Source organism: Mustela nigripes, chromosome X (assembly GCF_022355385.1).
Source record: "Mustela nigripes isolate SB6536 chromosome X, MUSNIG.SB6536, whole genome shotgun sequence".
Lineage (NCBI taxonomy): Eukaryota > Metazoa > Chordata > Mammalia > Carnivora > Mustelidae > Mustela > Mustela nigripes.
In genome coordinates, this window is record NC_081575.1 from 110,289,213 (window position 1) to 110,313,263 (window position 24,051).

General features: G+C 38.6%; 1 pseudogene; it reads right to left on the reverse strand.

Annotated features, from left to right (window-relative positions):
- Positions 1 to 799: 799 nt before the first annotated feature.
- LOC132007217 (peptidyl-prolyl cis-trans isomerase FKBP3-like) lies at positions 800 to 23,281 on the reverse strand (annotated as a pseudogene).
- Between the last annotated feature and the right edge of the window lie 770 nt (positions 23,282 to 24,051).

Here is a 24,051-nt window from a genome sequence, read left to right on the forward strand (position 1 = left end):
GTGTGTAAACCTGGTGATTCACAGACCTGTACCCCTGGGGATAAAAATATATGTTTATAAAAAATAAAAAATTAAAAAAAAAAATAAAATAAATTTAGAAATCAAACAATTGGGCGCTTGGGTGGCTCAGTGGGTTAAAGCCTCTGCCTTTGGCTCAGGTCATGGTCTCAGGGTCCTGGGATCGAGCCCCACATTGGGGGGGTCTCTGCTCAGCGGGGAGCCTGCTTCCTCCTCTCTGCCTGCCTCTCTGCCTGCTTGTGATTTTTGTCAAATAAATAAATAAAATCTTTAAAAAAAAATCAAACAATTTAATTCATCCCATTAAGAGGACAAAGGGGGAAATCATGTGATTATTTCAATAGATGTAGAAAGTTCATAGACAATATTAAATATCCTTTCATGATAAAAACTCTTAGCAAAGTAGGAGAAGAGAGTATTCTTTCTTTTAAATTTTAAATCCTATATAATTAACATGCAGTGCTATATTAGTTTTAGGTATACAATATAATGATTCAAAATTCTTTTTTTTTGACAATGGATGTATATTTATTGAGCCTTTTAGTTTACAACAGGAGGTAAAAGGGAAGCCAGTTCTTAACCAGTATTTTATACAGCTGTAGTAAAATATTTCAAACTTTAGGGAATTATAATGGATTACATATCTTAAAAGTTGGGGATTGAGTAAACAATATTTAGCTTCCCGAATTTTCAAGTTGACTCCTCCCTAACAGTGGTAACCAAGTTTCATTAGTTCCATAAGCTTTTCAAAGCTATGTTTTATTGTTGCATCATAATGTCTTTATATCTGAAGCAGTGCTCTTTTAATACCTACTAATTCCACTTTGAAATGGAGTTTTGCATTTGGTGGAATTTTGGCATCAGGCCATTCTTTCTTTCCATAAGCCCATTCTGGTTCAGTCTCTAGTTGCGCATTTTCTCCTTTACTCATAGTCAAGAGCGCTTTATTCCATCCTCTGAGAACTTTGCCTGTTATAAGCTTAAAACTTAAGGGCAGGCATTTTTCTTCTTTGAACTCATTTGAATATAGTATCAAAACCAGTCCCATCCTGTAGCGTTCCTGTATACCAGCAGTGAACAGCACTTCCTGTTTTGGGAGTGTTGGTTTTTAACTCCTTTTTTAAGAACACAATTTATATATTTTGGTGGACCCTCCTCCAGAGTCTCTCCAGACTTGGTTTCTTTGGGTTTATCTTCATTAAGCTTCACTTCACCTGCTCAGACACTTTACTTACACTTTCAGTACCCTTGAAATGCTTACTTTTAAAAAGATGATTAAAGGCTATAACTAAATGGTCCTTGGTAGCTGTTTTGTCCACATTTTCAGTGTTTCCCAGTAACTTCTGTTCTGCAAGAAACAAATCCAAACCGTGGTTCTTTAAAAGCTTGATGATGCCCTTCTTGGGTAGCTACTTGATGCTCCTTGGTCTAGGTCCGCTGTGGAATGGCCTCTACCATCTTACCCAATTCACGATTCAACATTGAACATTCACCATTACTCAGTGCTCATCATGATGAGTATATTCTTTTTTTTTTTTTTAAGATTTTATTTATTTGACAAAGACACATGGAGAGAGTAAACATAAGCAGGGAGAGTGGGAGAGGGAGAAACAGGCTTCCCGCTGACCAGGGAGCCTGACTCGGGGCTCGATCCCAGGACCCTGGGATCATGACTTGAACCCAGGATAGATGCCCAATGACCGAACCACCCAGGTGCCCTATGATGAGTGTGTTCTTAATCCCCTTTACCTATTTCATCTATCACCCCCCCCTTCTTGTTACTACTAGATTGTTCTCTGTATTTCACAGTGATTTTTTTTTTTTTTTGGTAAAGATATTTATTTATTTATTTGAGAGAGAGTGAGTGAGTACAAGCCAGGTGAGTGTGAGAGGGAGAAGCAGGCTCCCTACAGAGCAGGGAGCCCGATGCCTGGCTTGATCCAAGGATCCTGGGATCATGACCTGAGCCGAAGGCAGACAGACGCTTAACAACTGGGCTACCCAGGCCCCCCTTCGGAATGATTTTTATTTGTCTCTTTTTTCTTTGTTTGTTTTGTTTCTTAAATTCCACATATGAGTGAAATTATGTATTTGTCTTTCTCTGGCTGATTGATTTCACTGAGCATTATACTCTAGATTCATCCATATTTTTGCAAGTGGCAAGAGGTCATTCCTCTTTATAGCTCAGTGAGCTATTATACACACACATACATCAATGCACAGACGCCCCCCCCATGTCGTCTTATCCTTTCATGTATTGATGGACACTTGGCTTCCTTCCATAATTTGGCTATTGTAAATAACACTGCAATAAAGGGGTGCATATATCTTTTCAAATTCGTGTTTTTGTACTTTTTGGGTAAATAGTAGTGGAATTACTGGATCCTATAGTAATTCTGTTTTTAATTTTTTGAGGAACCTCCATACTGTCTGCCACAGTGGCTGTACCAGTTTGCATTTGCAGCAACAGTGCAGAAGTGTTCCCTTTCCTCCACCTTCTCACCAGCACTTATTTCTTGTGTTTTTGATGCTAACCATACTGACAGGTGCTATCTTTTTGTGGTTTTGATGTGCATTTCCCTGATGATGAGTGATGTTGAGCATCTTTTCATGTGTCTGTTGGCCATCTGGATGTCTTCTTTGGAGAAATGTCTGCTCATGTCTTCTGTTCATTTTTAATTTGGATTATTTGTGGGTTTCTTGGGTGTTGAGTTGTATACTTTCTTTATATATTTTGGATACTAACCCCTTAGTCATATATGTTGTTTGCAAATATCTTCTCCCATCCCATAGGTTGCCTTTTAGTTTTGTTGATTATTTCCTCTGTGTAGAAGCTTTTTATTTTGGTGTAGTCACAGTAGTGTATTTTTGCTTCCCCCCGCCCTTGCCTCAGGAGGTACACTAGGAAAATGTTACTATGGCCAATGTCTGAGAAATTACTGCCTGTGCTCTCTTCTAGGATTTTTATGGTTTCAGGTATCACATTTAGGTCTTTAATCCATTTTGAATTTATTTTTCTGTAAGAAAGTGGCCCAGTTTCATTCTTTTGCATGTGGCTTGTCCAGTTTTCCCAGCACCATTTGTTGAAGAGACTTTTTCCCCATTGTATGTTCTTTCCTCCTTTGCCGAAGATTATTTGACCATATAATTATGGGCTTATTTCTGGGTTTTCTATTCTGTTCTATCAAGCTATGTGTCTATTTTTATGCTGTACCATAATGTTTTGATCACTAGAATTTTATAATATAACTTGAAGTACAGAATTGTGATGCTAGTTTTGTTTGTCCTTATCAAGGTTGCTTTGGCTATTTGGAGTCTTTTGTGGTTCCATACTAACTTTAGTATTCTTTGTTCTAGCACTGTAAGAAATGCTGTTGATATTTTGATAGGGATTGCACAAGTGTGTAGATTGCTTTGGGTAGTATAGACATTTGAACAGTATTTTTTCTTCTGTTCCATGAGCATGGAAGGTTTTCCAATTTCTTTGGTCTACTTCAATTTCTTTCATCCATATTTTATACTTTTCGGAGTATAGGTCTTTCACTTTCTTGGTTCGGTTTATTCCTAAGTATTTTATTATTTTTGGTGCAATTGTAAATGGGATTGTTTTCTTAATTTCTCTTTCTGCTACTTTATTATCAGTGTATACAAATGCAATGAATTTCTGTATGTTGATTATTGAGTTCACTTGCCAGTTCTATGAATTTTTTGGCAAAGTCTTACAGGTTTGTTTTTGTTTTTTTTTTTTTTATAGAGGGGGAGGGGCCACGGGAGGGGAAGAGAAAGAATTTCAAGCAGTCTCCATGCCCAGTGTGGGGTCTGATGTGGGGCCTGCTCTCACAATCCTGAGATCATGACCTGAGCTGAAATCAAGAGTCAGATGCTTAACTGACTGAGCCACCCAGGCACCCCAGATTTTCTGTATATGGTATCATGTCCTCTGCAAATAGTGAAGGTTTTACTGCTTTCCTACCAATCTGGATGCCTTTTATTACTTTTTGTTGTCTGATTGCTATAGCTAGGACTTCCAGGATTGTGTTGGGTAAAGGTGGTGAGAATGGACATCCTTGTCTTGTTCCTGGCCTCAGGGGGAACGTTCTCAGTTTTTCACCTTTGAGGATGATGTTAACTGTGAATTCTTTATATGTGGCCTATATTATGTTAAGATATGTTCCATATAAGTCTACTTTGTTGAGAGTTTTTATCATGAATGGGTGTTGTATTTTATCAAATGCTTTTTCTGCATCTATTGAAATGATCATATGTTTCTTTTCCTTTCTCTTATTGATGTGATGTATCATGTTGATTGATTTGCAACCCTTGCATCCCAGGAATAAATCTCACTTGATCATGGTGTATGATTCTTTTAGTGTATTGTTGGATTTGGTCTGCTAATGTTTTGTTCAGAATTTTGGCATTTATGTCCATCAGAGATATTGGCCCATAGTTCTCCCCCCACTTTTTGTAGTGTTTTCTATCTGGTTTTGGTATCAGGGTAATAATGCTAGCCTCATAGAATGAATTTGGATTTTCCTTCTTCTTCTATTTTTTGGAATAGTGTGAGAAGAATACATATTAACTCTTCTTTAATGTTTGGTGGAATTCATCTTTGAAGCCATCTGGTCCTAGACTTTTGTCTGTTGGGAGTTTTTTGAATACTGATTCAATTCATTGCTGGTAATAAGTCTGTTCAATTTTCTATTTCTTCATGATTCAGTTTTAGTAGGTTATGGGTTTCTAGGCATTTATCTGTTTCTTCTAGGTTGTCCAATTTGTAGGCATATAATTTTTCATAATATTCTTCTATAATTGTTTGTATTTCTGTGATGTCAGTTGTTATTTCTCTTTCATTTCTGAATTTGCTTATTTGAGTCTTTTTCTCTCTCTCTTGATGATTCTGGCTAGAAGTTTATGACTTTTGTTTATCTTTTCAAGGAAGCAGCTCCTAGTTTCATTGTTCTATTGTTTTTTAGTTTCTAATACATTTATTTCTGCTCTAATCTTTATTATTTCTTTCTTTCTACTGGTTTTGGGTTTTGTTTGTTGTTATTTTTCTATCTCCTATAGGTATAAAGTTGGGTTCTTTATTTGAGAATTTTCTTGCTTCATGAGGTAGGCTTGTATTGCTGTGAACTTCCCTCTTAGAACAGCCTTTTCTGCATCCCAAAGATTTTGGACTGTTGTATTTCATTTTCATTTCTCTCTGTGTATTTTTTAACTTCCTCTTTGACTTCTTGGTTGACCCAATCACTGTTTAATAGCATGTTATTTAACCTCCACATATCTGTGTTCTTTCAAGATTTTTTTTCTTGTAATTTCTAGTTTCATAGCACTGTGGTTGGAAAAGATGCATGATATGACTTCAGTCTTTTTGAATTTGCTAAGACTTGTTTTGTGGCCCAATACATGATCAATTCTAGGGAATATTCCATATGTACTTGAAATGAGTGTGTATTCTGTTTTTGGGTGGAATTTTCTGAATATATCCGTTAGAGCCATCTAGTCCAATGTATCATTCAAAGACTCTTTGTTTGTTTTCTGTTTGGATTATCTATCCATTGATGTAAGTGAGGTGTCTCAAACCATTTTTTGTTTCACTATTGATTACTCCTTTTATGTTTGTTTTTAGTTGTATTATGTATTTGGATGCTCCCATGTTGGTGCCCAAATATTTACAATTGTTGTATCTTCTTGTCAAACTGTGCACTTTATGATCATATAGTATCCTTTTTTGTCTCTTGTTACAGTCTTTGTTTTGAAGTCTGTTTTGTCCAATATTAGTATTGTTACCCTGGCTTTCTTTCAACTTCCATTTACAGGATAAATGCTTTTTCCATCCCTTCACTTTCAATCTATATGTGTCTTTAAGTGTGAAACGAATACTTGTTTGCAGCATATAGAAGGGTCTTGCTTTCTTATGCATTCTGTCACCCTTTGTCTTTTGATTGATTCATTTAGTCAATTTATACTCAGAGTAACTATCGATAAATATGTGCTTATTGCCATTTTGTTACTTGTTTTATGATTGTTTTGTAGTTAGGGTTTCCTTTCTTCTCTTGCTCTCTTTCAGCTTGCTGTCTTTCTTTAGTGACAGGTTTGCATTCCTTTTTCTTTGTATTTTACTTATCCATTTCAAGTTATTGACTTATATAGAGTGTCCATTAGGTTTATGTATAACATTTTCTGCATATAGCATTCTTTTTTTTTTAAAGATTTTATTTATTTATTTGATAGAGATTACAAGTAGGCAGAGAGGAAGGCAGAGAGAGAGAGAGAGGAGGAAGCAGGTTCCCCACTGAGCAGAGAGCCTGATGCGGGGCTTGATCCCAGGATCCTGAGACCATGACCTGAGCCGAAGGCAGAGGCTTCAACCTACTGAGCCACCCAGGCACCCCTGCATATAGCATTCTATATGAAGTTGATGGTTGCTTAAGTTTGAACCCATTCCAAAAGCACTAAATTTTTACTCCTCTCTTCCCTACATTTTAGGTATATTGTATTATACTTTACATCTTGCTATTTTGTGAATCCTTTGATTGATTTTTATGCATATACTTAATTTTACTGCCTTTGTGCCTTCTACTTTTCATACTTCTGCTTATGGACTTTCCTTTCTACTCAAGGAGTCCCCTTTAACATTTCTTCTAGGGCTGGTTTAGTGGTCATGAACTCCTTTAACTTTTGTTTGTCTAGGAAATTCTTTATTTCTCCTTCTGTTCTGAATGATGCCATTGCTGGATAGAGTATTCTTGGCTGCAAATGTTCCTTTCAGCATTTTGGAAATAGCATGCCACTCTGTTCTGGCCTGCAAAGTTTCTGTTGAGAAATCAGCTGATAGCTTATGGGTTTTCCCTTGTACATAACTGTTTTCTTTCTTTCTTTCTTTCTTTCTTTCTTTCTTTCTTTCTTTCTTTCTTTTTTTTGGTGCCTTTAAATTCTCTGTCTCTACTTTTTGCCATTTTAATTACTGTGTGTCTTGGTGTGGACCACCTTTGGTTGATTTTGTTGGGATCTCTTGGATCTGGATTTCTATTTCCTTCTCCACATTTGAGAAATTTTCAGCAATTTTTTCCCTCAATACATTTTCTGCCCCCCCTCCTTCTGGGATCTTTATAATATAATGACCTTGATGGTGTCACTGAGTTTCTGTAGTCCATTTTCATTTTTTATTATTCTTTTTTCTCTCTCCTGTTCAGCCTAGCTGCTTTCTAATACTCTGTCCTTCAGGTCACCAATCCATTCTCATGCTCTTTCATTCTATTATTTATTCCCTTTAGTGTGTTTTTAATTTCAGCTATTGAGTTCTTCATCTCTGATTGGTTCTTTTTTATGTTTTATATGTCTTTGTTGAGGGTCTCACTGAGATCCTCCATTCTTTCCTCAAGTCCAGTGACAATTATGAGAATTACTTTAAATTTTCTGTCAGGCTTACTTATCTCTGTTTTGTTTAGCTCTCTCACTGTGATTTTGTCCTATTCTCTCATTTGGGACACATTCCTCTATCTCCTCATTTTGTCTAATTCTCTGTGTCTGTTTCTCTGTGTTAAGAAAGTCAGCTTCTTCTCCTGCTTATGAAGAAGAGGTCTTGAGCTCCCTGCAGTGCAATGTGCCAGAACCTCGTTCTTCAGGGGTGTCTCCTATGTGTGTTGCATGTACCCTACTGTTGTGGCTGAGCTGCATTTGCCTGCAGTTCAGTCTGCAATAGCTTTCTTTGCCTGTTATGGGCAGGGTTTGGTCATGGTGGTGTTAGTGTGCCAGATTGGGGCTACCTTGGGCTTGAGTTCGGTCAGACCAGGTGTTTGCCCGAGCTGCAGTAGCAGTGAACTGCAGGGCACTCTCCCTGTGTTATCCCCTGAAAAGCTTTCATTGGTAGGTGGGGCCTGCAGGCAGACCAGATGTCTGCCCCCAGCTGACTGCTGGGGCCTCAGTTAGACTGGTGTGTGTGTGTGTGTGTGTGTGTGTGTGTGTGTGTGTCTTTTCCTTTCTGTTCAGGGCAGGAGTCACTTTGGGGTGGTGCTAATCACTGTTAGGGCTGCTTTCATACTGCTACTTGTGGCACCACTTTGGATGGACTCCTGTGGAGGTGCTGCTGGAGTGGGAGGGTCTGCAGAAGTACGCAGAAGTACACGTAGACATAGGGTGTGTGATATTAGCAAGGTCTGGGCTGGTTTGCTGTGGGAGGGGACTCGTTGCTGCTTTGGAAAACTCCTGCCATGGCTGGTTGGAGGGGGTGAGTCTGCAGAAGAGTGCAGGGGTGAGTGCACTATTAGCAAGCTCGAGGGAGAGTGTTCACACTCTGCTGGTTCCCACAGATGTCTGTGTATCTAGGCTAGGGGATGGGGAGTGAAATGGTGCCTACAAGCTCTTTTGTTCCTTGAGCAGTTTCTTAAAGAAGTTTTCCTGCCCCTCCACCACATCCTGAGATTAGTAAACAAATCTCCATCCTGTATACCTCAGGCATTTTTCAAACTGCTGCTTCTATGCTGTATCTCTCTGGGGCTGTTTGTTGTGTTGTCTCTTTAAGGGTGGGGACTGTTTCCTGTCACCCTTTGGCGCTTCCAGAGTCAAGCCCACTGATTTTTAAAGTTCTACTTGTTAAGTCCCACTGATTGTAAGAACTCATCAAGGTAAGCCTCTCTAGTTTTCAAAGCCAAATGTTATGGGGATTTGTCTTCCCGGTGCTTGTTCCCCATTCCTGGGCTGCCTGGGGTGGGGTCTGCTCTTCTTTCCTCTATGCCCACAACACCCCTCCCTCCCGTGGACAGTCCTACAGGTCAGCTTGGTTCCTGACCATGTTTTTGCCCTTCCTACCCTTTTAATATGGCCTCTACTCTATATTTAGCCGTGGAGAGTATGTTCTGCCAGTCTTCGGGTTTTTTTCTGGGTTATTAAGGCTGATGTGGTGTTATCTAGGTGTATCACAAGTAGGCAGAGAAGCAGGCAGAGAGAGAGGGGGAAGGAGGCTCCTGCTGAGCAGAGAGCCCGATGTGGGCCTTGATCCCAGGACTCTGGGATCATGACCTGAGCCAAAGGCAGAGGCTTAACCCATTGAGCCACCCAGGTGCTCAGAAGAGAATATTCTTAATCTCTAAAAAACCTACTGTAAACATACTAAATGGTAAAATGTTGAAAACTTTTTCTTGGAGATCAGGAACAAGACAAGGATGCCCCATGTGTTTTGGTGGAACTTAACAAACTGATTTTAAAATTCATATACAAATACAAGAAGCTAAGGATAGCCATTACCCTTTTGAAATAGAAGAATAAAGAGGAAGACTTTATCCACTAGATAACAAGAGTATTACAAAGCCTTAGAAATCAAGACAGTATATATTTTCTTCAGGGATAGAAAAAAAATAGGGGGCGCCTGGGTGGCTAGTGAGTTAAAGCCTCTGCCTTCGGCTCAGGTCATGATCTCAGGGTCCTGGGATCGAGCCCCGCGTTGGGCTCTTTGCTCTGCGGGGAGCCTGCTTCCTACCTTCTCTCTCTCTGCCTGCCTCTCTGCCTACTTGTGATCTCTCTCTCTGTCAAATAAATAAAATCTTAAAAAAAAAAATAGACCAGTGGAATAGAATGAAGAACCCAGAAATATAGCCATGCAGAAGGTCAGTATTTGACATATTTTGTACTGTAGAACAGAGGAGAAATGTCAGTCCTTAGAATAAATAGTACTGAGATGAGTGATAATTAAGTTAAATTAAACCCCATCTCACACTGTACTCCCTAATATATTCCTACACATGTATTAAAAACCTGAACATGAGAAATAAAAAGCTTGTAGAAGGTAATATAGGGAAATATCTTCATGAGCTTGTGAATAGGGAAGAATTTCATAAACAAGGGACAAAACATATCCTAACTATAAGGAAAAGGGACTTCTGTTCATAAAAAAACAAAACAAAACAAAACAAACAAACAAAGAGTGAAAAGATAAACCACAGAGTGAGGTAAGGTATTTTCAATTCAGAAAACTGAGAAAACTAGTATTTTGATGTATAAGAAATCTCATATAGGCATGGCCTGAGGAAAAGGCTGGGGTTGTGTTGAGAGAAAAAATTGGGGAAAACTGAGGCCAGGGAACTTTTGTCTCATTCATGGTTTGAAAGTCTCAGAAGAGTCCTCTGGACAGAGACCAGTGTGCCAACATGGGATGACTTAGCCTAGTCAAGAGAGGAATTATTAGACAATGTGAGTGTCTTAGGTCATGTTCAATAGAAGCAGAGCTTGAGACAAAGATTCTGGTGCATGCTGTTTATTGGAGGAGTGCTCTCAGGAGAGAGGGAGTGAGGGAAGTGGGAAGTGGGACAGGGCAGGGGAAGGTACTAAGCAAGGATGTGTTCTTAGCTCTAGCCTGATCTCATAGGGAGTTCTTTAGTATGAATTGTACCATAGAGTTGGTTCCCCTTGAGTCAAGGGGGACAGAATTCCATCCCCCCCCGTAGCATTTAGTCCTTGGCTGTGAGCTGTACCCCAAAGGAGGGGGTAAGCCTATCTTCCTGGGTAAAATGGCCCCCACACAGTTGGGTGACATTCTTTAAAGAAAGGGACATTTGCAAGCAGTTAGCAACCAACACACAGCCTCTGGAAGGATTGTTGAATTGGTTGGCAAAGGGGATCACTGTGGAGCACCAATAGTGTCCTCTGCAGTGAGGACTTGGTTAACCTTAGTCAACCTTAGTTAGGTTAACCCGAGTCAACCTTAGTTTCCATGTGGTATGGACCCTGTGTTGGAAGCCTGCAAGAGGCTGGCCACCACAGAGAATAAAGAGTGAATCCTGTTTCCCAGGGTGAGAAGGAAGTTGTGATGGGGAGTGAGAAGGATTTCTAGAGATGAGATTAAAGCAGCTAGAGGGAGAGGGCCAATATGTTCCTAGAATAGTGACTGAGCCAAAACAAAAACAAAAACAGAAATAGACAACAAGGTCATCAGCTTTGGACTCTGACCTCAAGGCTAGCAGGGAACACAGCACCAGAGAATACAAGGACACCTTTTCTCCAATACCAGTTCCATTTCCATTGACCAGGCTCCATTGAGAAGCCCCCAGGGATCAGAATAATATATCAGGTTTTTAGGAAATAGAGAAACTATATTTATACCGTGCATCTAGGTTGTAGTAAAAGTGAAATTTCAATGCCTACTTTGAAACACTTGAAGGCAGCTAGATTGTTGCATTCAAACGCATAAATGAAGTAAACAAAAATCTGACCGTTGACAAACAAGATTGTAAACCCTTTGAGAGTGGGGTCATGTAACCCACACAGCAAAGTGTTAGATAATTCTCTTTTACCTCATATTATATTTTCTCATTTTCTCATCTCCTTGCTTTTTTTCCCCAACCCAGATGTCCTACTGAGTGCCACTGGTAAAAGTCAAAAGACACTGTGGAAAAAGAAGCTCTAGCTATAAACTGTATTGGTGTATCTGTTACTAATTTAGAGAAAAATCAATTTAGACCCACACCTCACCCCATAATGCCAGATGAATAAAATATATATAGAAACTTAATTCATAAAGAAAAACACTGAATTTTATGAGGTCTCTGGAGTTCTCTCTAAAGTTTATAAGCCTTTAAGTGATAGACCTTACAATTATGACTGAAAAATCTGACTACATAAAAAACTTAAAACTTTATATATAAGAAATTTTAAAAGCATAGAGGAAATATTTTTTAACAAATGGAAAACAGGCTTAATATCTTAGACAAATTAAAAGGAAAATATTAATATCACAATAATAAAAAAAAGGACAAGACAATTCCAAACGAGGAACTATATTCAGTAAACAGATATAAATGGAAAAGTGTTAAGCCTTTCACTTCAATCTTAAATACTTACTGAGCATCTACAGTGGGCCAGGCACAGTTCTAGGCACTTTATCAAAGGAGTTCTAGGTATAGACACCAAAGACTACAAATCAAATTACTAATCAGATACTAGTGAAAGTGATACATATATATATATATATATATATATGTATGTATGTATGTATATATATATATATATAAGATTTATTTATTTATTTATTATTTTAAAAAGATTTTATTTATTTATTTATTTGACAGAAATCACAAGTAGGCAGAGAGGCAGGCAGAGAGAGATAGAGAGAGAGGAGAAAGTAGGCTCCCTGCTGAGCAGAGAGCCTGATGCGGGGCTTGATCCCAGGACCCTGGGATCATGACCTGAGCTGAAGGCAGAGGCTTTAACCCACTGAGCCACCCAGGTGCCTCTAGATTTATTTATTTTAGAGAAATCATGAGAGAGAGAGAGAGAGAGAGAATGAACATGAGCAGGAGGGGTAGAGAGAGGGAGAGATAATCTCAGGCAAGCTCTGGGTGAAGTGTGAAGCTTGACACAGGGCTTGATCTCACAATCCTGATATCATAACCTAGGCCAAAACCAAGAGTTGAATGTTTGACCGGTTGTGCCACCTAGTCATCCCAAAACTGATACTTTTATATACTTCCAATGAAAGTAAAATTACACAATTCTATTTGGATTTGGCCATACCTGTCAATTGAGAGCATTGTTCAAATCCTTTAACTTAGGAATTCCACTTTGGGGAACATATCTTTATTTATTTATTTATTTTTTTTAGATTTTATTTATTTATCAGAGAGAGAGAGGGGAGAGAGCGAGCACAGGCAGACAGAATGGCAGGCAGAGGCAGAGGGAGAAGCAGGCTCCCCGCCGAGCAAGGAGCCTGATGTGGGACTCGATCCCAGGACGCTGGGATCATGACCTGAGCCGAAGGCAGCTGCTTAACCAACTGAGCCACCCAGGCGTCCCGGGGAACATATCTTTAAAGGGAAAAATAATCCCAAGAGAGGAAGAAAAAATTATATGCCTGAAGATGCTCATCACATTGTATTTTGTAGAGAGAAAACATATATGACAGCACCTTAAGTATTAAGTATTTTAATCCAAGTTTTATTAAAATTAATTTTTCTATAGAATTCTTTTTCATAGACTATAAAGAATCTTGAGAACACACCTTCAGAAAGAAAGGGACCCATAATTTTAATGAGCATCCTGTTAAGATTATAGGGCTATGATGTAGTTCATATAGTAATATGGTTTTGCTTTGGTGAAGTGTTTGGAGCCCAGGCCCACCTAAGAACCAGCCTCTAACCCAGAAGAGAGTTTCTAAAACATAAAGAGGGTAAAGTCCCTTGAGAATGTACTTTTCTAGATTTTCCACGGTGTGAACATCTCATGTGATTTTCAGTAAGGTTAGATGAGGCAGCTCCAACTTACCTACTGGACTCAGGCCTTGAACTCAGAAGGAATGAGAATGAATCTCTTATTCTATACAGATGAAGCTTTTCACAGAAAGGACATGAGCCTTGTTATCAGTTAGAGAGTTCAGAAGAACAGGCAAACTATGGGCTTGGGTTTCAGGCTAAATACTGAGAGCTGTCATAGGAGCTCTCCAAGGTGCTGAAACACTGCCTGCACCTCTCTCCAACCTGATGGAATCTTCATCTCACTAATGTCTCTCCCCTTAAAGGATTCACTGCCTCTTCTTGCCTTGACACTTGTCCTCTGGACTCCAGCTCCTTGACACAATCTATCTGTGACCCATGCCTAGTGGGACTTTAGTCACTGTTTTTTTATCTGCATGTACTGGCAGCTTCATTCATCAGTGTCCTTTTAAAGGAAGTCTGTTTGAGTTTATCTCAGTAGGAGACAATATATGTTTTATTAGCTTTTGGTTGTACTACCAGGAAGGAAAGGAACTCAAGAGAGATAATTTTCAGATAACTACTAGAAGAACACATGGAAGAAACAGAAAGAAGTCACCTTCAGAGAGTTGACTATATGTGGCTCATTTGTCGTACTTTTCAGTCTTTCAGTTACTTAGGTAGCAACAGGGTACAGCAGGGTGCCTGTTAAGGTTGGTGCTGGTAAACAAATGAATATTAAACTATGCACTAGAAGAACAAAGTTCTAGTCCTGAATTTATTTTTTTAAAAAGATTTTATTTATTTATTTGGCAGAGAGCGAGAGAAAAAGATAGAAAGCACTAGCAAGGGGAGCAGCAGGTGGAGGCAGATGCAGAGGGAGAAGCAGACTCTCAGCTGAGCAGGGAGCCCAATGTGGGGCTCCATCCCAGGACCCTTGGACCCTGAGCCAAAGGCAGATGCTTAACCAACTGAGCCGCCCAGGTGTTCGGTGACTTTATTTATTTATTTTTTTTAAAAAACTAATTGTATAACACTGGGCAAATCACTTAACTTCTCTGTATTAATGTAAGGTAACTGCTGCAACAAACAACCCCCAAATTGTGATCACTTAAAACAACACAAGCTTCTTTCTCACTCATACAATATCAATACATATTCCTAGTTGACTGGTTTTCCTGGACACTTTCCTCCAAGTGGTGACTCAAACTTCTTCCAGATTATCGCCTCGCTATTCTCTAAGTTTTTTGAGTAGTCTTCATTCAGCTAGTCATTGAGGGAAAAAATGGGGGTGTGTGCTCTCTCTGACTGTGCTGATCCATCATTCTCACTGGGACCACTGCCCAGTTCAGTAGGGGACAGTCAAGACCAGTGTTCTAAACCTTTGGTTCTTCTTCAGTGGGCTCCTGCTGGGGCCTGTTTTGGGCAATCTGTTCTCTTGCACCCAGTTTTCTCCCAGCTCTTCATAGGAGTTGTTCTACCATCACCTTGGAATGCTGTTCTCTCTCTGCTTATTCCCTGACATCTGTACTCTAGCTTCTGACACCTGGTCTTGTTAACACCCAATAAATATTTGCTAAACTGCTGGTGTTAAAAAAAAAAAAAGAATGGGGAGCTTATATTTTTGAGGATTTTATGGGTCAGGCCTTGAAGTGGTACAAATCACTTCTACCTACCTTCTATTGGACAGGGCCCATCACACATTCACACCTAACTGCAAAGGATTGAAATTGTAGTCTTGATGTATGCCAAAAAGGAAAAGGGGCATAGTTTGGTCCAAATAATTGGCCTTACTCTAGATTTTGGTTTCCTCAATGGTAAAATGATCAAACAATATCTATTCTTCCTTCTCCTAGAGTTTTTGTAAAGGTCAAAGAAAATGTGTGAAAATGTCTTGAAAAGTGTAAATCAATGTATACAGAATATACAGGAAGGGAATCCTTAATCCTTGGCTTACCTACCTTTGAGTGTTAATTTTAGGAGTGGAAAAAAAAGTGGAAAAAAGGTATTCTTTTTGGTGGGACTCCTTAGTTGGTCACAGTATATTATCAAATATAAGTATATTTAATGGGATAATCTATTTTCTCATATGGGGTGAAAGTAGAGATTATAAATGAACCTTTGACATTTCATAATTTGAATGCCTTGGTGGAATTATACTAGGATGGAGTTAAGGGAAAGTACCATTTTGTGTTCAGCCCAATTTTTTGCCAGGCTACTGAAGACACTTCTAACCTTCCAAACAATAAAACCTACCATAGGTTTGATAATAGGTGGTACATTCTTTCTCTTTGAAAATCTTCCCAGGACTGGGTATTGTAGATGGGATATCTATTAGGATTGTTGTGCATGACATCTCATTATGGACATACACATACATAGCTCCTTTGTCATATATAAAGATTTTATTTATTTATTTGATAGAGAAGACAAAGACAGAGAGAACGAGAGAGAGCGAGAGCATGAGCCTGACATGGGGCTCCATCCCAGGACCCTGGGAACATGACCTGAGCTGAAGGCAGATGCTTAATCTACTGAGCCACCCAGATGCCTGGCCTTTGTCATTTTTCTGAAGCTCTTCATCCTCAGGGGTCAGAAACTCTTCTTACCACTATCCTCCCAACTAAGCAACCCCCCCCCCAATTGCCTCCTCCAACTTCTTATTCTCAGGTTTGTTATGAATCAGAGAATCTGGTAGAATTGCATTATGCCTACATACCCAGCAACATGCTGGTGATTTCTGAATGTCGATCACTCTTTAATTTCATGATGTTTTGACCCAAAGCTAACATCAGCCATCTGGGAAGGTTATTATTTAAACAAACATCACTCAGCCAGTTGTGACCGAGACATTGGATCATACTGAACTGCAAGATTTCTTCTAAGGATGAAAGAAAATAATAAGAAATCACAATAGCAAGGGACATACTTTGAGACCCAGCTTAGTTTTCTGAAAGGAGAAAAAGAAAGGCATTTGTTTGAAATTCTGGGGCCTTAGGGTAGTTCACCAGAGCACACTAAGCCTTAGGAATTATGTCTAATTTATCTTAGAGCAGACAGAACTCACAGCTTAAAAATTCAAAGCAAAGATAGCTCTATTCTCAATATGTATAAAATAACTGAATGTGAGCGCGTGACCTAAAGGAAATTAGACTGCACATAATCATGCATTCTGGCGCACTGTGGTATTAACTTGAAAAATACAGAGCTTTGGGTTTTGTGGAAGGAAATAGAAATTGGGATGTAAAATGAAACAAAGAAAGAGATGCCCTTGGAAATATGAATTGCTATAAAATGAAAGCAGTGTCTAATCAAATAAGTGCCTTCTACAAATAGACTATCCCTCACATCTGGGTATCTTGGCTATCTATCTCTTATCAGGAAAAAAAAGTGGGTCAGGGAATTATACCAAAGAAGATCTCTTTCAGCTGGACAAGCTTTAAAAGAAAAAAAAAATGGTCTCTAGCTCTTTTCTAGTGCTTCTCAGTGGGTGTTTTTTCCTCTTTTTTTAATCTGCATCTACCAGTCGTTTCTCAGTTATATACCTACTTGAATTTCATTCTGGTCTTTGTTCTACTCATGCTATGTGTTTCATGCATCCATGCAAATTGGTGCCTAAACCAGGCATGATCAAAGTGCTGGAGTCCTGAAGCAGATTGGCCACCCTACCATTTATTCACTGATAGCTAGCATTAGCCATATCCTCTTCTCAGTTTGATGGTAAAGCCAGGTTGAAAATGAGGAGTTCATTTTGCTTTCAAAAGAATCTGAGTACTGAAATGTGCTTGGAACAAAAGTTTCCCCTTTTCCAGGACAATACACATGGATCTGTCCAGATATTTGGGTGGAGGGGACATGGGGAAATGTAGAGGTAATATGAGAGAGTGGAGGAGGAACTAGGATTTAGGGGTTCAGGAAACCCAGAATCTTAGACTGTTTCTCACTGAATCTAGGACTCTGGCAAGTGGCAGATCACTCTGAGTCTCATTTTTCCCATTTGCAAAATAATAGTAATAATAGCAACAAACAGTTGAGAGGCAAGGTGGTAATAGAGGGCAAGTGAACACATTCCAGAAAAAGGTTGCCATGGTTCAAGTTCTGGCTCTGATCTTATTACCTAAAACAGTCTGTACCTCAGCTTCTTACTTTTTTTTCTTCTTTATTTTACATTTAGCTGAAGCTTGAACTCTTTTGCTGGTTGCAGAATGTACCATTTAACTTATTAAAAAATTAATAAACTTGGGGCACCTGGGTGGCTCAGAGGGTTAAGCCTCTGTCTTCGGCTCAGGTCATGAACTCAGGGTCCTGGGATCAAGCCCCACATCAGGCTCTCTGCTCGGCGGGGAGCCTGCTTCCCTTCCTCTCTCTCTCTGCCTGCCTCTCTGCCTACTTGTGATCTCTCTCTCTGTCCAATAAATAAATAAAATCTTTAAAAAAATTAATAAACTTGATTTTTTAGAGAAGTCTTAGGTTCACAGCAAAATTGAGAGAAAGTACAGAGTTGCCTTTTAACCCCTGGTCGCGTACATGCACATGCTCAGCCTCGCCCACTAACAACACTGCCCACCAGACTGGGCTATTTGTTACAATCAGTGAACCCATATTGACATATCAATCACCCAAAGACCACAGTTTACCTTAGGGGTTCAATTTTGATATTGTATAATCTGAGGTTTGGACAAATGTATAATGACGTGTACCCACCATGATAGTGCCATAACAGGATAGTTTCACTGCCTTTAAAATTCACTGTGCTGTATTTATCCCTGTCTCTCTGCTACGCCCTGCCAACCTCTGATTTTTCACCCTCTCCATAGTTTTGCCTTTTCCAGAATTCCATATATTTGGAATCATACAGTATGTAGTCTTTTCAGATTAGTTTCTTTTGATTAGTAGTACGTGTTAAGTTTCCTCCATGTCTTTATATGGCTTGATAGCTCATTTTTTCTTTTGCACTGAATACTCTTCTATTGTCTGGACATACTACAGTTTATCCATTTACTTTTTGAAGAACATTTTGATTGCTTCCACATTTTGCAGTTATTAATAATTTGGAAATTTATTAAAAATAAAAACCTGCCACAAACACCCATGTGCAGGTTTTTGTGGATATAAGTTTCTAATTCATCTGGATAAATACCGAGGACCGAGCATATGTTAAGAGTATTTTTAGCTATTTTTTAATCAAGTTTATCAAATGTGAGTTTTAGCAGATTCTGTGTTTTAAGGGATTGGTTTGTGTCATCTAGGTTATCAGGTTCTGGCATAGAGTTGTCCATAATATTCCCTTATCTTCTTTTTAATGTCCATGAGATCTTTAAATGTCTATCTTTGAGTGCTGTCTCCTCTTTCATTTCTGATACTAGTAATTTGTGTCTACTCTCTTTTTTTCTTAGTTAGCCTAGCTTGAGACTCATTGATTTTATTGATCTTTTCAAAGAAATGGCTTTTGGTTTTATTGATTTTCTTTATTGATTTCAGTTTCATGGATTTCTGCTTGGATTTTTGTTATTCTTACTTTGGATTTAATTTGCTCTTTTACTAGTTTTCTAAGTGGAAGTTTAGATTACTGATTTTAGATATTTATGCTTTTGCAATATATGTATTAGATGCTATAAATAACCTTTAAAGCACTGTTTTCACTGTGTCCCACAAACTTTGATAAATTGTATTTTCACTTTTATTTAATTCAAAATATTTAAAAATTTCTCTTGATTTCTTCTTGAATCATGTGTTAATTAGAAATGTATTCTTACTGTCCAAGTATTTTGGTATTTTCCAGCTACCTTTCTGTTATTGTTTTCTACTTTAATTCCATTGTGGTCTGAGGGCACACATTTATAGGATTTCCATCCTTTTAAACTTATTAACATATATTTTAAATGTATTAAGATACATTTTAAATTTATTAACATGCATTTTATGGCCCAGAATGTGGTCTATCTTGGTGAATGTTCCATGTGAGCTAGAGAAGAATTTGTACTCTGCTATTGTTGAATGGAGTCATCTATAGATGTCAATGAAATCCAGTTGATTGATGGTGCTGTTGAGTTCAACTGGCTTTACCGCTTTTCTGCCTGCTCTGTCTGTTTCTGATAGAGGGATGTTCAAGTCTCCACCTACCATAGTGGATTTATCTATTTCTCCTTGCAGTTTTATCTGTTTTGCCTCACATGTTTTGATGCTCTGTTGTTAGGTGCATACACATAGTCTTCTTAGAGTACTGACCTTTTAATCATTATGAAATACCCCTGTTTATCCTTGATAACTTTCCTTGCTCTGAAGTCTGCTTTGTCTGAAATTAATATAGCTACTCCTGCTTTCTTTCAAGTAGTGTTAGCCTGGCATATCTTACTCCATTCCTTTATAGTTCATCTATATGTTATTTAATAATTTTAATTATAGTAAATAAATACATTAAATTATATTAAAGAAATAATATTTATTTGATATTTATTTATGATTTTTATTTTTTAAAAATTTTATTATATTAGTCACCATATAGTACATCATTAGTTTTTGATGTAGTGTTCCATAATTCATTGTTTGCATATAACACCCAGTGCTCCATACAATCCATGCCCTCCTTAATACCCATCACTGGGTTAATCCATTCCCCCAACTCCCTCCCCTCTAAAACCCTCAGTTTGTTTCTTGGAGTCCATAGGCTCTCATGGTTTGTCTCCTGCTCTGATTCCCCTACTTCATTTTTCCTTTCCTTCTCCTAATGTCCTCTATGCTATTCCTTATGTTCCACAAGTAAGTGAAACTCTGTTTGACTTATTTCACTTAGTATAATCTCCTCCAGTCCCATCCATGTTGATGCAAAAGTTGGGTATTCATCCTTTCTGATGGCTGAGTAATACTCCGTTTTGTATATGGACCACATCATCTTTATCCATTTGTTTGTTGAAGGGCATCTTGGCTCTTTCCCCAGTTTGGTGATTGTGGTCGTTACTGCTCTGAACATTGGGGTGAATGTGGCCCTTCTTGTCACTACATCTGTGTCTTTGGAGTAAATAACCCAGTAGTGCAATTGCTGGATCATAAGGCAGCTCTATTTTTAACTTTTTGAGGAGCCTCTACACTGTTTCCCAAAGTGGCTGTACCAACTTGCATTCCTGCCAACAGTGTAAGAGGTTTCCCCTTCCTCCACATCCTCTCCAACATTTGTTGTTTCTTGTCTTGTCAAATTTTGCCATTCTAATTGGTGTAAGATGGTATCTCAATGTGGTTTTGACTTGAATTTCTCCGATGGCTAATGATGCTGAACATTTTTTCATGTGTCTGTTAGCCATTTGTATGTCTTCTTTAGAGAAGCATTGGTTCATTTCTTCTGCCCATTTTTTGACTTACTTGTTTTTTGGGTGTTGAGTTTGAGAAGTTCTTTATAGATCTTGGACATCAGCCCTTTATCTGTAGTGTCATTTGCAGATACCTTCTCCCATTCCATGGGTTGTCTCTTTGTTTTGTTGACTGTTTCCTTTGCTGTGCAGAAGCTTTTTTTTTTTTTTTAAAGATTTTATTTATTTATTTGACAGAGAGAGATCACAAGTAGGCAGAGAGGCAGGCAGAGAGAGAGAGGAGGAAGTAAGCTCCCTGCTGAGCAGAGAGCCCGATGCGGGCCTCGATCCTAGGACCCTGAGATCATGACCCGAGCCGAAGGCAGCGGCTTAACCCACTGAGCCACCCAGGCGCCCAGTGTGCAGAAGCTTTTTATCTTGATTTTTATCTTGACTTTTGAGAGAGAGAGAGAGCGAGAGAGCGAGCGAGCCTGGGCATACATGTGGGTGTTGAGGGCAGGGGTAGAGGGCAAGGGAGAGAGACTCTTAAGCAGGCTTCATGCACAATGTGGATGTGGGGCACAATCCCATCCTGAGATCATGACCTGAGCCAAGAGTCGGATGCTTAACTGACTGAGCCACCCTGGTGCTCCTGTGTTATTATATTTAAAATGAGTTTCTTGTAGATGACATATAGTTGAATCTTGTTTTTTTTTTAATCTACTCTGATAATCATTGCCTTTTAATTGGTGTATTTAGACCATTGATGTCTAAAGTGATTATTGATACAATTGGATTGCTATCTACAGTATTTGTTACTCTGTTGCCCTTATTTTTTGTTCCTATTTTTGTCTTTCATGTATTTTCTGCCTTTTGTGTTTTTTTTTTCAAAAAAGGAAATAATTTTATTCTTTTTTTGTGTGTATGTTTCCATCAATCTTATTTATTTATTTATTTATTTATTAAAATTTCTTTTCAGCGTAACAATAGTCCTTGTTTTTGCACCACACCCAGTGGTCCATGCAATACGTGCGACTGAGCATTTTATACGATTTCTTTTTGTCTCATTTTTTAGTATATCTACTACTTAATTTACTTTCATAGTGGCTGCTTTAGAGTTTGTAGTATACAAGTACAGTGAATCCATGTCCACTTTATTTTTTAATTTTATTTTTAACTAATCTCTACACCCAACATGGGGTTTGAACTCACAACCCTGAGATCAAGAGTCACATGTTCCACCAACTGAGCCATCCAAGTGGCCCCAAGTCCCCTTTAAAGTAACACTATACCACTTCAGAGATAGTGCAGGTACTTAGTAATGACAAAAGAATCTGAATTTCTCCCTTCCATCTCTTGAATCATTACTGTCATTCATTTCACTTCTACTTACATATAAGTAAGCATACATACATACATGTAAGCATATGTAATTGCATACATTCTTGCCATTATTTTTTGAACAGATAATCTGTTAGAGCAGTTAAGAATAAGAAAAGTAAGTTTTTAATCTTCTCTTTGATGTTCTTCCTTTCTTTATGTAGGTGCAAGTTTCTGATCTATACAATTTTTCTTTTCTTTGAGGAACTTTTTTTTTTTTAAACGTAGTTGACATACATTACAGTAGTTTCAATTGTATAGCATAGTGATTCAACAAATTTACACATTATGCTATGTTCACTACAAGTGTAGGTACCATCTATCTCAATACATGAGTTTTACAGTATCACTGACTATATTCTTTATGTTATGACTTTTATTCCTATGACTTACTCATTCTATAACTGGAAGAACTTCTTTTAACATTTCGTGCAAGGTGGGTCTACTGGCAACAAATTCTCTTCATTTTTGTCTTAGAAAGTCTTTGTTTCTCCTCCACTTTTGAAGGGCAATTTCATATGGTACAGAGTTTTAGGTTGGTGCGTTTTTTTCTCTTCATACTTTATATATTTCATTTCACTCTCTTCTTGATTGCATGGTTTCTGAGAAGTCCAACAATTCTTATCCTTGTTTCTCTATTGCTAATATGTTTTTACCTTTGACTTCTTTTGAGATTTTGTTTCTTTATCTTTGATTTTCTGCAGTTTGAATATGATATGCTTAGGCATAGTGGTTTGTTTTGTTTTCATTTATCCTGCTCGGTGTTCTCTGAGCTTCTTGTACCTGTGGTTTGGTGGATAACATGTGCCTCAGTTAATCCATCTGTAAAGTAGGGATTATGATAGCTACATCATATCGTGGGAATTAAGATTAATTAAATATGTGACAAGCACTTAGAAGAGTACCGGGGATGTAGTTAGTACTATGTATGTGTTAGCTAATATTTAATCAGCATTTGCTAAGCAACAGGCTAAGTGCTTTTCATACAGGATCTCATTTTTCCCTCATAGCAATCTATACTCAAGAGGTACCTATTATTACCTCCATTTTATAGATGGGGAGATTGAGGCCTGTCTGTGATCACACAGATTATTAAGTGGCAGACCTGGTAAGTCCTATACTGAAGTCTGTCTGTCTGCCAAGGCCATGCCTTCAGTTACCAGAGAAGAGCACCTCAGAAGGGGATTGGAGTTTGGTTAATCTCTGTGGTCCCTTCCAGAACTAAAACTCTATTGTATGAAGTTTGAAATAATGCCAGAATAATACCGTGGTGGAGTGTCCAGCCTTGGGAGTTGGAAAGCCTGTGTTGAAGCAAGTTATGCACACCCACTGTTTCCCCTGCTGTGACATGAAGCTAATCCGCTTGCCTTTCCTGTCTAGCTGTTCGGAGGTTCGAATGGGCTTCTCTATGAAAAACATTTTGCACAGTGCTTTGTAACTGGTTCTTGTGTATTGTAGGGCCTCAAAAAGCTAGATACTAAAATAATTGTTATTTAAAAATCCTGTCTAGTAGTTACAGTATTGGAAAAAGTAATGAAATGTCTTGATTTAGAGACCTGCAAGCTGTCCAGGCAGGAGGGCATATGGTAGGAAACTGTTGGTGTAGAATTTGGCTAGAAGAGGTCAGACTGACTTACTTCATAGAATCCAGTCCTTAGGCTTTACAGAAGTTTTCCCAGTCAAGAAGCTGAGATGACTCTGGTATGTGGAGGTTTTATTTCTGATGCTGGCCATCATAAGAGAAGTGGGACACTCTTGGGCATTGAGGCAGGACTCTTATTTATGGTCAGTCTCATTCAAAGGAAGGATTAAGCTGGAGGGAGTGTGCCCAACATGGTCGGTCCTGATTAGGGAGGGAGCAGATGGCCTTTAATCTGGACATCAGCCATGTCAGACAGTATTAGGACTGCCTGTTCTCTGAGCTTCTCAGAGAAGAAGCACTGGCTTACTGATAGGACTTTGGCATGACATTTCTTCAAGCTGGGTGAAGGGATCTACGCTTGTAAGAATCAGAGGTGACAGCTGCTCTGGGACCATACCTATGGGATATGGTGAAGGGGGCAAAATTCCTGTGACTCACATTTCATTGTGTGTGTATATACATGTATGTGTCTAAAGTTCTGGTACTGTTCTTTCATTCCCCTCTGAAGAAATGGAAAGATTAATAGTAGCAATTCTGCTCCCTTGTT